The following is a 19,569-nucleotide window of genomic DNA, read 5'->3' as shown; positions in this document are numbered from 1 at the left end:
AGATAGCCCTCGAGTAACTTTGCGCGAAATTAAAAAAACAAACAAACAAACATTTTCTGTCGTCGGTAATAATATTATTTTTAATCTATCCTCCATTCATATTTATCAATTTCTCTGCGTTTATTTACCAACTTTGTAAAAACATTTATTTTCATCAATTTTTCTATTAGTGTATCCCTGCTGAGAAAGGCGCGGTGCTACAACTTTGGTATACAAAACTTGAAATTGAGTTCGTACGCAATAAATTATATAAAAATAACACTCGTGACAGGTTTGTTCACATCGGTATAACAACTTAGGTTACAGCTATTTAACCGAAAAAACCACAGCACATTGTTAGACACTCCCATATATACCTTTTAAGTTTATTACATGTGCTCTCGTTATCTGTACTTATAATAAAAGTTAACGAAACAGAGTCAACAAATGAATGATTATTCATAAATATTAAATTACTTTTTATTCTCTGTTTAGCGCCCTCTCTTGTCAATCTGTTGCACAACGGAAAATATTGAGTCAAGCATAATGTCCTTGGACGCGGTATGTTATGCATGATTAACGTTATTTAAAAAAAAACAAGAAAAGAATAATAAGAATGAAAATGGAGAATACATTATAAAATTATATATTTTAATACGTGGCTCACAAATGTGGTTCATACATTATTTCTACTCTCCAAATATTTTATTAATATATCTGTCCACAACCCTGGTGGCTAAGCCGTAAGCGCGAGGGCTTACAACATTAAGTTTAAACGATCGATCCTTGTAATAGACACAGAATAGATAAACCATTATGAAGTTTATTTTAACAAAAATAATGAGACTTCATTAATAGATCTCTCGTTTGAATATAAAGTTGGAGATTTTAATCATCGAATAAGTTCAACCTTTATATGAATTCTTCTCTATAAGTGTGTGAAACTATTTCAAATTACAAGGACAGTTTCATTACAGGAACAACGAATTATCTATTCCATCCTGTTGTATTAAACTTATTGTGTAATTTTATTCATTCCTGTCTTTAACTTCTTGTCTATTCTTATTTTCAAAGTAAACAAACATATTCGAGCGAAATTCTCCTTTCAACCTAGAATTATGCGTATGTTTGTTTTTATTATAGCAAAGCCACATCGGACTATAGGCCTGGCATGGCCTAGCGCGTAAGGCGTGCGATTCGTAATCCGAGGGTCGCGAGTTCGCGCCCGCGTCGCGCCAAACATGCTCACCCTCCCAGCCGTGGGGGCGTTATAATGTGACGGTCAATCCCACTTTTCGTTGGTAAAAGAGTAGCCCAAGAGTTGGCGGTGGGTGGTGATGACTAGCTGCCTTCCCTCTAGTCTTACACTGCTAAATTAGGGACGGCTAGCACAGATAGCCCTCGAGTAGCTTTGTGCGAAATTCCAAAAGAACAAAAAACAAAGAACATCGGACTATCTGCTGTGTCCTACGAGGGAAATCGAACCCCTAGTTTTATCGTTGTAACTCCGTAGGCTTATTGCTGTCCAAGTAGGGGGCCAATTTAGAAGTAAAGACAATAAATAATAAAAAGAAAGTGCGATTCAGTTACTTCTTTGTTTGTGGTTAAGCGCATAGCTACACAATAGAGGTTTTACGTGAACCTATTAGTGTCACGTGACCACAACGAGGTTTGTAAACATACCGCCATATTGGGTGGCAAGTGTCCCGCATGACTGAACGAGTTAACAACTGCTGTATTCAGTACTATTCACATGCAAATAGCTGCCGCTGGCTTTTCATCACTTGTAGCACACCTGACAGGTGCTGAAAAGGCCAGGTATGAGGAAAACGTGAAGGAACTGGGTGTAGGAGACCCGTATATGCTCCCGCCACGTGTATTTACGCCAGTAATATCCAGCCAAGACAACGTTGCTCAAAGTCAGACTGTTGCCGGAGTAGATCTGCCAAATATTACATATGGTGACATTTATATATATTTGATAAACAGGACTTCCACCTATACAAATGAAAGTCTAAAAGGTTACAAAAGCCTTGATGCGTACAAGTACTTTGTGGCAGGATTTGTACAGAATGTCCAGATAACCAGGGCAACGTCGGATAAAGTCATCATTACAGCAAAAGTTTGTACATCATTTTATATTACATACATGTCTCAGTTGTGTATTGTGATTACATAAGTCAAAATTATCACATGTAGCTTCAAGTTCATCAGCAGAATCAGTACAGCTGCTATCAGTGGCAGCAGTGCCAGCAGATTCTATGAAAGCAAGGTCAAGCAGCCCAGCAGCAGCTTCATGTCTCTTTTGTTGTTCTTTTCTCCTTTTGGTCACTTCTTTCCTGTTTTCATATTTACACAATTCAGCAGCTTTCCTTCTCTTCAGGGGAGAACGTGTAAAATGAAATATGGAAGGTACATAGTCAGGTGATAGGGGATCATCACTCTTCGTCCCTGAAACAGAGTACAATAATTTAGTTAAGATATAGATCTACAGGCATCATCAGATAATATTTCTGTATATAACAGATACACTGTACACTTTTAACTGAATATATATATATATAACTGAATATGCTGAACATTGTTTAACAACTGAATGTACAGCCAACAAAGTAATTATTTGCACACTTTTTAATCTTGTGCCAGTTGTGGTTTTCTGATGAATCACTTAAATTGGTCCTTTAAGAGATATTAACATTTTGTCTTAATGTACAAATGGCTATATAACCTATTCATCATGAATGATATTGTTCCTTCAGTAAATTTACTATTCAGTTATTTAAAAGTAAAAGAAAAGTGTGCAAAAACATTTCTTTGACTGGTGCTGCAGTGTGTTCTGCTATACATATATCATGCGTGTAAGTTTCAATTTATTCAGCCTGGCTATAGATGAATTATACATACCTGACACAAAATGTTTACTACAAAGTCTGGTGTGCTCTGGAGGTGTCCAGTTTTTCCTATTGACAGCTGCAATCCATCGTCTTCTTCGGTCGGGATCTTTGGGACATCTGTAGTATGACACATTTTCTACCTGTCCATGTCGATTTTAACAGTTAAATGCACAACACGAGTGTACCATCGCGCACTTTTGACTATGAATCACCCTTGTGTTGGAATATAAACACGCCGAGCTTGCCACCCATCATGGCGGTCAGCAGTAACTAGGTCAAGAGTGACGTCACACGCAAAGCCTCTATAGGCTATCTATGCTATGTCCACCAGAGGTATCGAAAGTTGTTTTTAGTGTTTAAAATCCGCAGCTTTATCGTGGGTCATTTAATTAGGGGCAGAATTTAGTTAAAATATCTATCTATGAAGATGAAGAAGGTTTAAACCAAATAATGACTGCGATTATAACATAATTTAAACATATTGTTAATCGTGTTGGACTGCTGATCGTCGTGGAAATGTGGTTATTAAAGAACGAAACAATGTTTCTAGCTTAAAACCAGATACTAAAAAATTAGGAAGTGAAAAACTTTGTACAATAATTTGATAAATAAAAGTAAAATCTCGTTTTGAATTAATATCCCAAATCATAAGGAAAATATTATACAGAACTTTGGCCGATAAACATGGTACAGATATACAGTAAAGACTTATGCTTTTGTTTTGTGAATTTCGCATAAAGCTACACGAGGGCTATATGTGCTAGCCGTCCCTAATTTAGTAGTGTAAGACTAGAGGGAGGCACTTAGTCATCACCACCCGCCACCAACTCTTGGGCTACTCTTTTTACCAAGGAATAATGGGATTGAGCGTGCCAAATAACGCTCCCACGGCTGAAAGAACGACTATGTTTGATATGACAGGGATTTGAGTCGCAAACTTCAGATTACGAGTCGAGCGCCATAACCATCTGGCCATGCCGGGCCTAACACAACTGAAATACAGATAACAGTTGTTACTTACCTGTAGTTACGGTACGATACAGACGAAATTTATTGTCGCTCGCTTTAACTACAGTGCTTGAAATTCAAAACAAAGCTAACCAATTAGATGTATTGGCAGGGGTTCGATTCCCCTTGGTGGACTCAGCAGATTGCCCTCGACGGCTTTGCAAAATAAAAATACACACACACACAGTTTTGTTTGAAATAAACTGTTATTAAACTGTTATTCAACTGTTTTAGGACGAGGTATGCATTGTATGATCATTGATACTTATACCAGTATACAAAAGAAAAAATATATAATTTAAAATTAAGTGATATATATTTCTATAATTTTGCTGTTATCTTAGAAAAATTAACCCTAAGGTAGTGCCGTATTTAGATAGGAGCTAGAAGGAGCTCAGTTCCAGGGCTCATTGATAATGTTGTTCTTTGTAAAATTACATTATCAGCCTCTTGGGCCCACAAACCTTAAATCCGCCACTGCCCTAATGCAGTCGCTGGTGCGAGACGAAAAATAAAAACAACATATTTCACAGCTTAAAACAATTAAAAGGCCAGTCGACTGAACTTTAACACCCCCCCCCCCATGGCACAACGGTATGTTTGCGGACTCACACCGCTAAAAACTGGATTTCGATGCCCGTGGTGGGCAGAGCATACATAGCTCATTGTATAGCTTTGTGCTTAATTCCAAACAAATCTGAACTTACTTTTAAGGCTAGATGGTTAAGGCATTCGACTCGTAATCTGAGGCTCGCGAGTTCGAATCCCTGTCACACTAAACATGCTCGCCCTTTCAGCAGTGAGGACGTTATAATGTGACGGTCGCTCCTATTATTCGTTGGTAAAAAGAGTAGCCTAAGAGTTGGCGGTTGGTGGTGATGACTAGCTGCCTTCTCTCTAGTCTTACACTGCTAAATTAGGGATGGCTAGCGCAGATAGCCCTCGAGTAGCTTTGAGCGAAATTCCAACAAAAACAATCCTTTCTTTTGTCGTTCCCAGGTGGAATAGTGGTTAAGCCTGTCTCTTACTATTAATTTTCTGTTTATGTGCTATAAGTAATTCTTCTTTTCTCTCTCTCTTTCTTTTACTATACATGTATATGCAGTAATTTTCGTGGTATATCTTGTATCCGTGATGAATGTTTGTTTCTACCCTCTCTGTGAGCGTGGATTAATAAAGAAAACAAACAAACAAACGAACTTATACCACTAACGGACGCAGCAGATGGTTTATTGTGACTTTGCTTGAATCCCCCCCACGCACACACACACATATATATAGTCTTCTTGTTTTACATGTATACATATTTGATTATTACGTTATATATTGCATTAAGTAATTAATTTGATTATTTTGGCAAAAATATCCAAAATTGGCAGACCAACATTTGATAATTATCGGTTTGACAGTTGTGAGTATGGACGAAAGAAATTGTTAATTTACTGTGTTGCCCATTTAAAATATTCTGAACGTGTAATATTGTCCATAGAGATTGTGTATATATTAGTATAGCGGGTATGTCTAATACTCGCTGAAACAATTTTGTTTTTGCGCGTGTGTGTCAGACTTTTAAAACCTGGTTTGTTCAATTTAATAAAATAACATGAAAACGTATCCATCTACAACTATTCAGTTATCAGTCTTCATAATAAAGCCCAAGGAGTATTCATTCAGTAGAGCTCACATCTCCGCGACGCAGCGTTGATTATATTCGGGTTTCCAAAATTATGAAAATGTGTCCTTATGTTCGTCATTATCAACCGACACAGACCATTTTCGTTAAGCCAGTGGGAATAATGTTCTACACCTGTCCACTAACTTTCAACTATGGAGCATAAATAGTGTGAAAAACCAGTCCAAGGCCTATTTTAACAGATAGGGATGTTTTGGATTTTCGTGACCTTCACAATCTAATCACTATGACTAGCTGCTTTCCCTCTAGTCTTACACTGCTATATTAGGGACGGCGAGCGCAGATAGCCCTTGAGTAGCTTTGCGAGAAATTAAAAAAACAAACAAACAAACCATTTCAAACAATGACATAATCAGTATAAATGTTTATTCCCGTCTCTCCTATAGGTAGAGGTGGCTCGGCATGGTCAGGTAATTAAGGCATTCGACTCGTAATCTGAGGGTCGCTGATTCGAATCCCCGTCACACCAAAGATGCTCGCCCTTTCAGCCGTGGGGGCATTATAATGTTACGATCATTCCCACTATTCGTTCGTAAAAGAGTTGCCTAAGAGTTGGCGGTGTGTGGTGATGACCCCCACGACTGAAAAAGCGAGCATGTTTGGTGCAACGGAGATGCGAATTGGTGACCCTCAGATTACGAGTTGTATGCCTTAACCCACCTGGCAATACAGCAATAACCCTAAAAGATTGTCCAATGACAAGCGGCAATCGTAAATTGCACGGTATACTGGTTGGTGGATGAAAGTGGACCAGTTATTACTGGATATACGAGTAATATTCAGTTTAAATAATATCGAGTTGATAATATTACACGAATAATAATAAATATGGAATTTTCTGAAAGTTTTGTATTTATTACATTGCAAAGTTTATTTCCAAGTTGTTTATTAACACCTTATTAATCTTGTTTCATTGGAGCGACGAAACTATGGCCTACATAATATAATTACTTTTTAACTGAATCGTTTTAAGTGCTCGTTGTATGTTGAGGAGTTGGTGTGCTTTTATCGAGATTGAATTTGAACGAGGCTAGCATAGTGTATTAAGAAACATAAAGTGTTTATTTTGTGCAAAGTTAACATATGTTCTCTGGTTGGTGAAAAAAAAATCATCAAAGATGAGTTACGGTCGAAGAAAGCCTCCAGAAAGAAATGGTATGTCATCTCTTAAATCAGACAATTTAGCGTATTGTACAACAGCAGAAGACCTAAAACGCTTATTTCAGAAATATGGCGAAATTGGAGACGTGTATATACCGCGTCACCCATATACTCGTGATAGTCGTGGTTTTGCTTTTGTAAGGTTTTATGATAGACGAGATGCAGAAGATGCCATGGATGCTATAGGTGGATATGTTTTAGATGGTAGAGAATTAAGAGTTCATATGGCTAAATATGGAAGGCCGAATGATCAATGGCGATCTAGTGGGTCACACGAAGGCTGAATGAGAGGACGTTCGCGTTCAAGAAGTCGTCGGTCTCTGTCAAGATCGAAGAGGTAAATAGGCCTATCCTTAAGCCTATTTTATTACATTTATTTTCTCATTGGCCATAGCTAACAATTTCCAAATTATTGGTACTATACGCACAACTGTTTTTATCCAGAAACGCTTGTTTATATAATAATTGCCCAACTAGTGAGGAGACCTACCGATGCCTTTTCGTGAAAATTCTTCAACAGTTTAACGTAGTTTAATCAGTATTAAATAATAATGTTCGTAGACTTACTAATTTTGGTGACGGTCCGAGGACCCGATATTTTAAAGATGCAAGTTTTTGTTTTATAATATTTAAAATGTTAAATAGATTGTTTGGTTAAATTTGTTTTAATTTTATGACAAAAACACCCCAAGATATAACGTGAGTGAATGAAATTTCTCGCGAATGAATGTTTAATCATGTATCCAATGCTATATTCTTTGATGTACATATAGTATTAGCTACAGATACTACAATTTATGCACTAGTATTGAATTTGAAAATCTGCCTCTTTCGAGAGAGTGGACGTTCAAGATTGTTATTCCGTAGTGCTGTATCACAGACTCATTAAACTTGTTGAAAACTTCCACTCAGTAAAGTTCTCTTGACACCAAACCAGTGTAAGGAGTTGTACATTACATTGCCAATTCAAATACTTCTGATTTTCATATTTAAAATGAGACGAAGCCTTCAGGAGCAGCTGGTCTTCCAAACCTCTGCCAAGATGTACTTGTTAAACTTTCCACTTGATATTGTGTTTGTCTTTTATGGGCTTTCACATTTGTTGGATTCTGTTTATGATACTTGCTCCTGAAGCTATTTTGGAAGTTTTACCATGTTTTTTTACCAACATTTAATATTTTCTTCATCATGCTGGTTGTTTGACTTATGGCACTGTTTATTTTGTTCCATTAGGATGAGTACATATATAACAATATTTTGGTGGTTTCTTTTAATCTTCAACCTCCTAAATCTGAGGATGAGTTAGGGAACCTTGTCTGTCTGGTTGAGATTGGGTATGTATCTAAATAGCTTTGTTTACATATTGCTATAGCCTGTGTCTCTCAGAAAATATTTCACTGGTGCAAGTAATTTTCTTTTTCATTCATTTTAGATTAATTTTCTATTTCCTGGATAAAAAGCATACATATTCCAGAAGTAGTGTAGTACCCTACAAATGTGCTTCATTTTGATCTTTGAGCACACCTATTCAATCTGGCTGGTCAGACTTGGTTTGATATTTGTGCACCTACACCAGCATCTCCATCTTTGCAATGTGGGATTCCAGATTTGTGTGAGAGGAGATAAGATCACATTGTACATTTTTTTTTCTTACACTGAAAATATATTTCCAATAGGTACTTATCTTTTCTTTCATGCTTTCCTCTCAACTGCTGGTGTTCTCCTGTTGGAACCTGTCAATTCTCAAAAGTGAGCATTGAGTAGGAAAAATAGAGAGAGCTAGCTGTGATAGTATAGGTGGCACAATACTGTTGGTGGAGAATAGTCACATGATATGCACAAGTTCAGAAAAGAGGTATATAGACTGGTGTCTAGCATTTCTTAGAGGGCAGACGAACATCAAAATAACTTTCTATGAGGAAAAGGTATGTGCCTGTTGAAAATACATTTTCAGTGTAATAAAATTGCTAGCTTTTATTATCTTGTTACCATTAAGGAATAATGGATTGTTTGAATAGATTTAAATAAGATGTTGTTTTTCTGCATTTGAATGATTACTTAGTTTTTGTCTGTGAGTTTCAAGACATTTTTATGAGTCACCGTGAATTTCAAGACATTTTTATGAGTCATATAATGTCAAATTATATATTTTGCTGATTATAAGAAGATTCAAATGGTTGTTGATTTTTGTAAATCACGTTCCAGGTCTAGATCAAGATATTATTCATGTCGGTACAGTTCAAGGTCGAGAAGCACTTCAGGAAGTCGTCAGCAGAAGTACTCAAGTTCAAAGTAAGCACTGTAAGAAACTCCTTAATTTTCTTAGTAAGGGCAATTTTAAACTACGACTAGACTAGTGAGGGTCAGACTAACCTATCTGCAGAAAATATCAAATATCAAATATATGCTAAGAGCCACTAATGGTGCAAACTTTGCAGTCTACTGACATGCCAATAAAAGCTTTTTGAGTTTGGCTACAAGATGCTGAAAACTGTATAATTGTGTTTTCTTAGTTATTTGTTACTGATTTTAAATTAAAGATTTTGGGCTACCCTGTACTTATTATCTGGTAAATTGTGAATATAATATCAGTAATTATACTAGCTTTTAAAGTAGTTTTTTTTTAGGCAAATGAAACTTAAAATTCTGCATTTTATTTAACACATACTGTTTGATATATCATTTAAAAGTAGTAATTTTTAATTTGACATTATTTCAACTAAGTTAACATACAAACATTATTGTGTCAACTAAAGTTCTAATATGTAACACTCGAATACAACTCACTCGATGGTGTATTGTCTATTTAGGTATCTCAAACATACATTAAGTTTGTGTATTGTTAAATGTAGAGAACTCATTAAAGAATTATTTACTTATCAGTCAACTGCAGCAACATTTTATTCCAAATGATTTCATATTGTTTTCACATGTTTATGATAGTGTTAGAGTTTTAGTGTTCTATCTGTATTTACACAGTTATTTGAAAGCTTTGTAACCAACAAAGGTAAGTCAGTAATCACTGTTTGTAATATTATTTAGTAGGCAACTGTGTACCTACACAAAGTGAAAATCTAGTGTGTTTATTTTCCCACTAGTCCAAATTTAAAGTCAAGATAAAAATTAAAATAATGTATATTTTACAAAATTAATTTATCTTTTTGATAATTATAGCTTTATCTTACCAAGTTTGAAAACTATTATGGAATGAATGAGAATAGAACTTGAAAATGTGATCGGGTAATACAGTGCTACTTTGCTAACAGAACTGTTTTATGTTTATGATAATGGTATGACATGCATCAGTTTGTTCCCTGAAAAAGAAAGGTACATTTTTTTGACAGTGTTCAAGTTATAGGGTTTTTATAATTTTGTATCAAGACTTCTTGAACGTACATTTTCCTGACATAATAATTGTAAAAGCTCTTCTCTATTCAACCATCCCTCTGTGGATCAATAGTATGTTTATGGATTTACAACTCCGAAATCCTGGGATATACAAACACTTACACTTTTACCTGTCCTCATCAGTAGTCAGTATTTGAGAGAAAAAAAAAACTTTCATTTGTATAGGACATTTGTACAAAATAAATTGACTATTTGATGCTAATAAATATTCTATTTTTATGATGAAAATGATGAGATACAAGATGATACAAGTAAATAAGTTCATCATAGGTTTTCATAAACTTGTTAATGTGGTCTTACATTGTCAGACATACATATAAATAACAAGCAAAAATACCCATTCTCAGTGATGGGAAAAAGTTTAAACTAATCTATTGGTTTAAGTTACTTCATGAACCTTAAGAGGGTTGCCTTGCACTCAGCTCCTTATACCACCCATCATGGTAAGTAATTGTTTAACATTTCAGTCATACTAAGAGTTGTTTAAAATAAGTTATGGTAAATATATATTTTTAGTCATTAAGGTACATCACATTCTGAAATGTGGATGATAATGTAATTGATTCCTAACAGTGTAGTGTACAATATGTTGTTTGGAAAATGAAATTTGTGTTATTTATGCCAATTCTTGTGTCATTTCAAAAGTGAATATTGAGCTTTACTTGTATGCACATTCTCCAACAGGAGAAAGATGAATGCTTGGGACAGGCTTCATAGTTTGCAATATGTATAAGAACTTTCTGGTTGTATTATTACATTATGAATTGCAGAGGATGCTTGAATTCTGCGTGTGGCTTGATTATTTTGACCAACTATGTAACCATGAAACTCTACATTCTGTAACTAAATTTTCTAAGTATATCTTCACAGAATTTGGTAAACTGTTAGTAACCATTAAAGGCTGTTGAACATAAACAATAAGTTTTTTAAATTTTATCTGTCAGTGTATGAAGCCATTACCAGGTTGAACTGAGTTAAAGGTGATTTTTCATGCTAAGAATAAAAGTGTTTCTTTTCATCTTCATTTTTTATTTTTATGTAACTTTATCCCTTATTTTCTCTACTCTAAATCATTAATGTAGAGTGATAATACTAAAGTCCATAATATAATTTTTGATTTTTTGGAAAAAATCAAAGATCTTAGTATTTTGGTGAAAGTATCAGTTTTCTTGCAATAAAAAAAGGTTTCTTTTTAAATCAAAAGTAAGTGAAAAATATGGGATAGTATTTATTTCCTGAGAAAACACGAGACTGAGACATTATAACATTAATGAAAAACATTATATTGCTGCAAGGTGAAAAAAAGAAAACGTTTAGCTAAACCAGAGTTGTAGCAACTGTAAAGTGGGAGTGCATTTGGTAACAAGATGTTATGGTTTCTTATATTTAGTGATTTCAGTTTAATTATTTTATTTCTTAAGCTTTTGTTTTGTGTCATATATCTTGAAAAAATGGTAACATTGAACTTAACGATAAATTTTATGACAGATTATTGATTTAATAATGCGAGTTTTGATGAAAAGATATCCATTTTGAGAATTATACATCAAGGGCAATCTTCTATTGAAATTTTGAGAAAAATCTAATTTTTTAAAATGATACAAGAGACAATTACAGTTATGCATCCTAACAGCCTTAGCTTTCTAAACTTTTCACATCTGCCTGATCTTAATTTTTTCTTTCACAATGACCCTTTAGATCCTGTCTAATTACTAAAGTAAATTCATCATAATAGGAAAGCTTTCCATACACAATTAAATTAATATCATGTAACACAGCTTGAGCCAGTCTTATAGAATTTTGTAAAAGTTCCTTTTTGTTATCTAAAAATAAATCTTAAATGTTAATATTTTAGTTACTGTATTAAAGATATGACAAGAAATCAAATAAAAATGTATAAAAATCAATGAATTGTGGTCATGCTTTTAGAATCAAAGCCAGTTATTTGTATTTGATCATACCTCCTTATCCTTAGTTATTTTACTCTATATTGGTTCTTAATATTCTTGTCAAATGTACATTTTGCACCACAAAAACATACATGTCTTGCAGTAGAACAGAATATTTCAGAACTACCATATTTTGAATGGTTGTCTAATTAAAGCATAAATAGGTTAAAAGAATTTTGTTAGATGCTTGAAACAGAAAAATGTGATCATAAACAATGGAAATATCTAATCACAGGTGAAAAAATGATATAATCACATAAGGAACCTTGTAAATAAACGTTTTTTTATCCTGTTGGTTGTAAGTAATCTAATAGCACCATCATAGCATTAATGGCTTTTTTTAATAGACAGAGTTTAATAGACAGAGGGATTAGTGTCATGCGTTTTATATTTATTTATGTCTCAGTAAAGCAGGGAAAGTGGAGATTCTTAGTTTACATTCTGGTTTTTCAGTATTGGTAGTATCTGTTTCTGGTTGGTCGGACACTCAGAAGATCTGAAGTGAGCAATTTGGAGCCCACATTATGCATGTGATGTAAAGAAGTGCAGATTGAGAACTTAAGTACTTTCTTAGTTTATAATAATAAACTAAATCTTTAATGCTGGTCTAACTGATATACATTGATAATAAATCTGTGTACATTGGGTTGATCTGATGCCCATATTAGAGAAAATATTTACTGTAATTATGAATTTACTTGAATTGTCTGTAAATTTACTGGGTTGTTTGACTGACTAGCCTGAGTGCAGGGTTGTTTTCATGTTAAGAATAAAACCTTTTTTTTTTTTTAATTTCAGCTTACAGTTTTCTTGTTCCATTTCTATATAACCTCTAGCATCTCCTAAATAAGTAAAATTTTACCAGTAAAACTATATTCTGTGTTATTTTTCTATTTTAATATTAACTATATTGAAATCAGCAATGTAGGGTAAAATAAAAAGTTAAAAAGTATTAAATTATACTTAAGTTCTCTTTTCTTCTTCTCTAAAATTCATTATACTATAACAGACAGTCTGTGACATACACTTTTTGACTCCATATTCACGGGGTTAAGGTCTTGTGGCATTTAATAAGTTTTTTCTTTCACATCCTGTAAGTAGTGTTTTATTCAATTTTATTCTAATAAATAAATTACTGGGTACTTTTTAAAAGATTTATTTGTAAAGTTCTTATAAACTTACTACACAGTATGAATACATAAATTATAAAATACCCATAATACAAGTTCTAAAAGATGTTATCATATTGAAGAAGTAACCTGAAGATATTTAGGATTTTAGTTCTTCAAATTATTCCAAAATTATAACAAAACCAGAAAGTTTAGCTAATTTTGAACACCTCTATACACTATAATTAGTAGGATTTATGTTGTGTATATGGTTAGACCTAATATTATTCAAATTCATTTTTAGCATATAAAGGTGTTTAGAAGATTATGAAAAGAAAACTTTCTTCTGTGGTTTATATTTTCAGGTCCCGGTCCAAAAGTCGTAGTCATAGTAAGGGTAAATTTTCTAAAAAGAATGAAAATGGTTATAAGAGGAACCACAGCAAAAGTGTAAGTCTTGGTCCAAGTAGGAGTTGCAGCCCTGTGTCAGACAAGAATCGAGAGGATGAAGACAGAAGTGACAGTAGTAGGAGCCAGTCAAAGAGCCTAGAGAGAGACTTAATTTTTGGTCCTGTTCCCATTCTTGAAAGGGATGGGTTAGTGTGAATCATTGTCAAGGGCTACTTGCAGTTCAAATGGTCTGGGGGTGACCTGATGCAGGCTACATGTATGTGTCAAACCTTTTTATTTTTATGATAAATTTCAACACGTATATTCATTATTATATGTGGAGTTAGATTTGATTTAGGTTCTTTTTTTTTTAATTAATCTTTTCTTTATTTTTAATTTTTCTTTTTCATTTTTTTGTTTAAGTAGTGATAGTAGTTTGTAGATAATTTCCAAGTGGTGAATTAAAATTTTTCCTAATGGCTGAACAATTTATTTTCTACACTTTATGTCCATATCAAGGATAAAGAATCCCCAAAATCTTTACATGCCTTGTTGTATGTAGTGCAAAATGTTAGTGTCTAATTAAAAATTATACTTCTATTGACTATTTTTAGTTACCGGGTTTTCCATTCATTTTGATATACTCCTCCATTCCAACCACCCACCTGTGTAGAAAAAAAATGGTGCATAATGACATAAAATAATTTTCAGAATAAATTTTTTAATTACAGTTCTAAATACGTAGTACACCTGTGAGCTGTGACCAGTAGTTTTGATTATTAAATTCACACAGTTTCAAAATGTTTAACTTTGTATGGGAGATTCTCTCACACAAGAGACACTTGTTAGTTTGGTACTGCCATTGAGTAATACACAAAACACACGTTAATTTGATACTGCCCTTGAATAATACACAAGTGACATGTTAGTTTGGTACAGCTGTTGAATGATACACAAGAGACTTGTTAGTTTGGTATTGCTGTCAAGTTATACATTACAATAAAAGGCAAGCTTTATGTGAAAAAAAATTAAATAGCTGATTAAAACATATATGCATTATTTAGATCTGTAACAGTAAGTTGAAAAAATCTTTTTTTTTTTTTTTTTTTTTTTAAGAATTGGGTATTTTGTTTCTTACATAGTGTAATAAGGAACATAACACATTTTTAACATGCCCACTTCAAATTTTTACACGTTCTTAACATGTTAGGAAATGTAATTTATAAAGCATTTGAATCTTGGTAACAGATTCACATACTTTGATTGTATAAATTCTTGTGTAAACCGAGTAATTATAATATCAGTTTACTTATTGATGGTACTAGTTAAATGTAGAAATTCCACATATTTAAATAGCACCATCAGCATGTAAGGTAATATACCATGTTTCAGTATGATATAATGTTCCATATTTCAGTGTTAAGCTAATACATAAATTTACACATTGAACAGATTACTCCCATTAAAGCTATTCACATGCATAATAATTAGAATTATTCCCAGGGTTTGTTTGAAAAAGGTCCTTTTGCAAATTGGTAATTTTTTGCTTCTTTGAAACTGGATCATTTAGAACATCACTAAGAGAGAACAAATGTTTTTTGGTTTTTACTTAACCTTTGGTATTTCCACCATTTCAACTTGTTCATCATATAAAACTTTAAGATTTATTGTTTGGATTTTTACAGATAAAGTAAAAAACAAAACAAAAAACACATGCACATACTACTTTATTGTTTATTCAATGCTTATTAGTTAATTTATAGAGTTTTTATTAACTACCATGTTTCCAAACAACTATTTTCTAGGACTTGGAAGGAGTGAGGCTTAAGAAAAACTTTTAAACATGCAACCTCTGTTTAAAATAATATAAAATTATTGGTTATTTATTTTAAAAAGTTCAGTGAAACATAGGAAATTATTTTTATGGCAGACTTTAAATACAAGTGATTTAGATTTTATTTTTCAACATTATATGTAGTTGGAAAGATGTGAGAAGCCCAAGGTGATATCATATCTAAAGTTATGATTTCTTTAACATTAAAAACTATGAAATTAGAATAAAATTTTAAAGATTAGCTATACCATCTTTTGGACAGTAAAACTGACTGTTGTGTGTATAGGGAAGGTATTTCTAAATGTTGTGTGCTGGTTACAGTGAATTTACTAATAAAAGTGTTGTGTGATCTTAGTTACCTTTATCATTTGGCTTATGTAAAAAAAAGAAAGAAGAAGAAAAATGTTAGTTTTATATACCCATAGGATATGAAAAGGTGTTATAGAGGTAAATGTTAATTTCAGTCCATGTAATAATTGCTCCTCCCCAACAAAGTTTATTTCAGTCAATTCCTTTTTGAAATATAATTTATTGAAGTATTTTGTTCTCAAACATTTAGTCAAATATCCTTCCCCCCATGTTTCTATGGTCAATGTAAGGAGGGCTTATATATATAGCATTTAGTGAAAATATCCCCCTCCCTTATTCCTGTGGTCAACTTAAGGAGGGTTTATATGTGTGGTATTTAGTGAAATATCCTCCATCCAGTGTTTCCATAGTTAGTTCAGTGAGGGCTTATGTATGTCTTTGTGCTTATTTTTTTAAAAAGTAATTTCAATAGTACAGTTTCATTTGTGTCATTCGTGTATTGGTTTTCACATTCTTAAAGTCATGCACTGTTTGTAATACTTAAATACTGTAACCCTTAACACTGTTGAAACTCCATTTAACAAATTCCATAAAATGAATTAAAAAAAAAAAAATTGTTCTCAACTCCAAGCTAAGCTTTCAGGGTGGATAAATATTTATGATATGAGAGTTTTTACTAAAATCTCTGAAAAGCCATTTATGTGCTACTTATTAAAAAAAAAACACATACACACACAATCCTATGATATTTTACTTGTGTTGGAAGAACTTTGTAAAATATCTAATGCTTGATGGTGATTGTGATTTAGGTAGTTTTTCTTGAATTTGAGTTAGAGACTTTTGGTGCCAGGAATAACATTGTGTACTGGTCTGAATGTCCATGATGTTTGTCTTCAGTTTCATTGTAATTTGATGTAACAGAAATATAGTGCATGTTAGAAATGTCATGCGTATGTATTTTGTAAGTTTATAACACTTAACATCTTGGTTCGTGAAAGTCTACAAGATGATATATCTTAGACTTCACAGCTTTTCAACAACAGTTTTACAGTTAGTCTGGTTGAAACATTTGTATGAACAATATATTTATTTGTTATAGATAATTTTCTGTAATCATTATTATACTACTGTGAGTACTTCTTACTTAATGTAAACTAGATAATGTGTAAATAATTGTAAAACAAAACTGCAAATTTTATTTGGAGTAGGATGAACTTGTACTTCAGCTAAACATAGTTGTAATAACATTAAATGTTGATTTTTTTTATCACAAGCCCCTGGGAGTATTGTTAAATGTCTTTCACTAATTGGATAATATTTGTTATCGTGGACTGTTTCAAGGATAGTGAAATAAACTGAAAATACTTGATGAACCATTATTTCTCAATCTCATGTGATTTTTACTGTCTGTAACTATAGGTGCAGTAATAAGCAGTAGTTGCTGAGAATGCTGTGGCAGTTAGGTCCAGTGTACCCGTGCTTGCAGTTCTGATCCTGTTCCCGTTTCAGTAGATTGCTGTTTGCAAACACACCTGGCTCATTCTCGCTGTGCTGAGAGGTGTGATTATATTCATTGAAGGTTCTATAACTTCTTGCTTTCCTTAAAATATTGGGGTAATTGATTAAGTATCAAACTCAGGTTACCTTGGGTTAAAAACATCCATAATGCTTTCTTGAGGAATATATAAAAATTTCAAATGTTGACTGTTTTGTTCTTGAGTTTTATGAGATCAAATTAGTAATAAAACTCTGAAGGTATAATAAGCCAGTCCAGATTGTATATCATGTGTACTTTGAATGTTTAAAGCAACACTGTCTTTTATTGGTCATAAAATGTCTTACATTATTTGTTAATATGTATAGTATAGAATGAATTAGTAAGTTTCGTTTTTTCTTTTTTCAAAAGAAATGTTTCTAAAAAATGGTGCACATAGAAAACAATGTTTGAAATATTTTACTGAAACACAGGCTAACAGTACTCTAGGCTTTTGAATGATTTGTGAGTCTAAACACTCTTGGTGCATACATGTTTAATAATAATCATAGCTTCCTGAAAGAAATAACCAATGTTAATCAGATTGTGAGGAGTACCTTTTAATCTGCTGGAGATGTTTTCATGTTGTTTAAGATTATCTTAAGTAGTAGTTCATTACATTCATAATTACGCACCAAATTTATGTTTAAAAAATGGAAAGGAATTAGAGCTTGTAGCTTTTGATTTTATATTGATCATTCTGGGCTTCTGACTGGTGTTCAGCCATAATGTCTTTCTGTTCTTAAAGATAAAAGCTTACAAATTATTAGAAGAAATATGGATTGTATTAAAACTTTTAGCTGATGTTTCATGATCAGGATTTTTGTTGTTACAAGTAAGTATCTCTTAAGAATTGTCGATGATAGACTAAATTATTTTATATTGAATTGTTTGCAAAAGTCATAAAATTATTAACTCACCAGCTACTCTGCTTTACATTTTGTAAATCAGTTTGGTGTGGAAGTTTATTCTCACCTCCTTTCATGTTTACTCAGTGTATTGACTTGCCTTTATTAGAAAAAAAACACAAACCATGTTAACTCATGAGCAAGGTAGGAAGCCTGCAGTTATGTAAAGTATCTCTTACAAATTCTGTTACTAAATTAATTAAAGATAATATTGTTTGGAGAGAAAATGTATGGCTGAAACTTTAGCTAGATGATTTCTAAGGCCATCAAAGTTCTTGACCCAAACAGTGGTTACATTTTCTTCTGGATTTTCTGGACAAGTACTGTACACATTTTAATGTGTTGTAAAACATTTGAAGTATATTCCATCATCTGTTGTAGTGGGAAGAGTTGATAATGTTTTTTGGTAACTGTCATTTAGAAGCTCTGTGTTTAGTTTGATAGGCCTGAAATAAGTGACATAAGGTTGAATGTAATGTTTTAAGAAGCATTGTAGAACCTCAAGGTGTGTACCTGTGGTATAGATCAAACTTCTGTCAGGAATATCTTCAGAAATGATAAATTTGCACATAGACTGATTGCTTCATGTGATTTTCTAGATTATGTTTGTTATACACTGGTAATGTTTTGCCAGAACACTAAGTAAAGCTTGTCTACCTACTTCTCTTTATTTATTTCTACTGTGACACAACATAGTTTCATTTAGTGTGAAGTATACAATTTAAATATCTACTGAGTTTGTTTTATGTGTAGAGAAACAAATTAAAACACTGTTATTCATCAGTTATTGCTAACATAGGTGAAAATTGTGAAACACCTGTAGATTGGATTTATGGGAAGTTTCTGGTCATTTGAGAGTACAGTTGTATAGTGGATAAATTTATACTTGGAGGGTTATAAACATCCATTTAAGAGAAATATTTATAGGAAGTGTCAAGATGCCATCCATCCCAAAATTTCTTACAGTGGGAATTGTGGTGTTGGACAATAGTGCCTATCCATGCCCATCATACTGACCACAATCAGTTGTGGAGGATGTAGTACAGGGGCTTGGAACTTTGTTTTCCAACAGGAAAAATTCATTGTACGTAGCTGTGTTAAATTGCATTTTAGTAGAAATCTTGTTCCCTTTCTCCCACGCAGATAATAATTATGAAAACATTAGATATATTAAACTTTAATAACCATTGAATGGTAGATGTAGTGATGACCTTATATATCATTTATGTGCAATGTTTTATTTTGTAATAAATAGCTATTACTGACCACAAGGTGATGCTAGGCATAAAAATGAAACTGGTATAAATTTATACCAGCTCTTGTGTATTTAATATGTATGTACATGACTGATCAATAAAGTGATACTTCTGGGGATAAGTGTGGGAGAGCACAA

General features: G+C 32.9%; 1 long non-coding RNA gene and 1 pseudogene across 2 annotated transcripts; one reads left to right on the top strand and one right to left on the bottom strand.

Annotated features, from left to right (window-relative positions):
* Window positions 1-827: 827 nt before the first annotated feature.
* On the bottom strand, window positions 828-3,021 carry LOC143254962 (uncharacterized). The gene is made up of 2 exons (XR_013030385.1): window positions 2,884-3,021; window positions 828-2,430 (listed from the first exon to the last, which is right to left on the bottom strand). It is a non-coding gene; the product is annotated as an uncharacterized LOC143254962 (long non-coding RNA).
* A 3,489-nt stretch (window positions 3,022-6,510) lies between these two features.
* On the top strand, window positions 6,511-19,550 carry LOC143254959 (uncharacterized; annotated as a pseudogene). The gene is made up of 4 exons (XR_013030382.1): window positions 6,511-7,072; window positions 8,941-9,027; window positions 13,567-13,868; window positions 17,154-19,550. The product of XR_013030382.1 is annotated as an uncharacterized LOC143254959 (transcript).
* Window positions 19,551-19,569: the final 19 nt, after the last annotated feature.

The sequence above is a fragment of the Tachypleus tridentatus genome, chromosome 7, assembly GCF_004210375.1.
Source record: "Tachypleus tridentatus isolate NWPU-2018 chromosome 7, ASM421037v1, whole genome shotgun sequence".
Taxonomy (NCBI): Eukaryota; Metazoa; Arthropoda; class Merostomata; order Xiphosura; family Limulidae; genus Tachypleus; species Tachypleus tridentatus.
This window is presented reverse-complemented; position numbering and strand designations above follow the sequence as displayed.